Genomic DNA, 845 nt, shown 5'->3' with positions numbered 1-845 from the left:
AATTTGTGATTTTCAATAAGTTTCTCAAAACTCTTATATTTTGCATATTTTAACATGTGCGATCGTATAACCATCGAATTTGTGATTTTCAGTAAGTTTCTCAAAACTCTTATATTTTGCATATTTTAACATGTACGATCGTAAAACCATCGAATTTGTGATTTTCAATAAGTTTCTCAAAACTCCTATATTTTGCATATTTTAACATGTACGATCGTAAAACCACCGAATTTGTGATTTTCAACAAGTTTCTCAAAACTCTAGTATGTTGCACATTTTAACATGTACGATCGTAAAACCATGGAATATGTGACTTTAAGCAAGTTTCTCATAACTCTTATATTTTGCATATTTTAACATGTACGATCGTAAAACCATCGAATTTGTGATTTTCAGTAGGTTTCTCAAAACTCTTATATTTTGCATATTTTAACATGTGCGATCGTAAAACCATCAAATTTGTGATTTTCAATAAGTTTCTCAAAACTATTATATTTTGCATATTTTAACATGTACGATCGTAAAACCATCGAATTTGTGATTTTCAATAAGTTTCTCAAAACTCTAATATTTTGCATATTTTAACATGTGCGATCGTAAAACCATCGAATTTGTGATTTTCAAAAAGTTTCTCAAAACTCTTATATTTTGCATATTTTAACATGTGCGATCGTAAAACCATCGAATTTGTGATTTTCAATAAGTTTCTCAAAACTCTAATATTTTGCATATTTTAACATATTCGATCGTAAAACCATCGAATTTGTGATTTTCAATAAGTTTCTCAAAACTCTAATATTTTGCATATTTTAACATGTGCGATCGTAAAACCATCGTATTTGTAA

This window comes from Teleopsis dalmanni, chromosome 2, assembly GCF_002237135.1.
Source record: "Teleopsis dalmanni isolate 2A chromosome 2, ASM223713v2, whole genome shotgun sequence".
Lineage (NCBI taxonomy): Eukaryota > Metazoa > Arthropoda > Insecta > Diptera > Diopsidae > Teleopsis > Teleopsis dalmanni.
Note: the sequence above shows the minus strand (reverse complement) of the source record.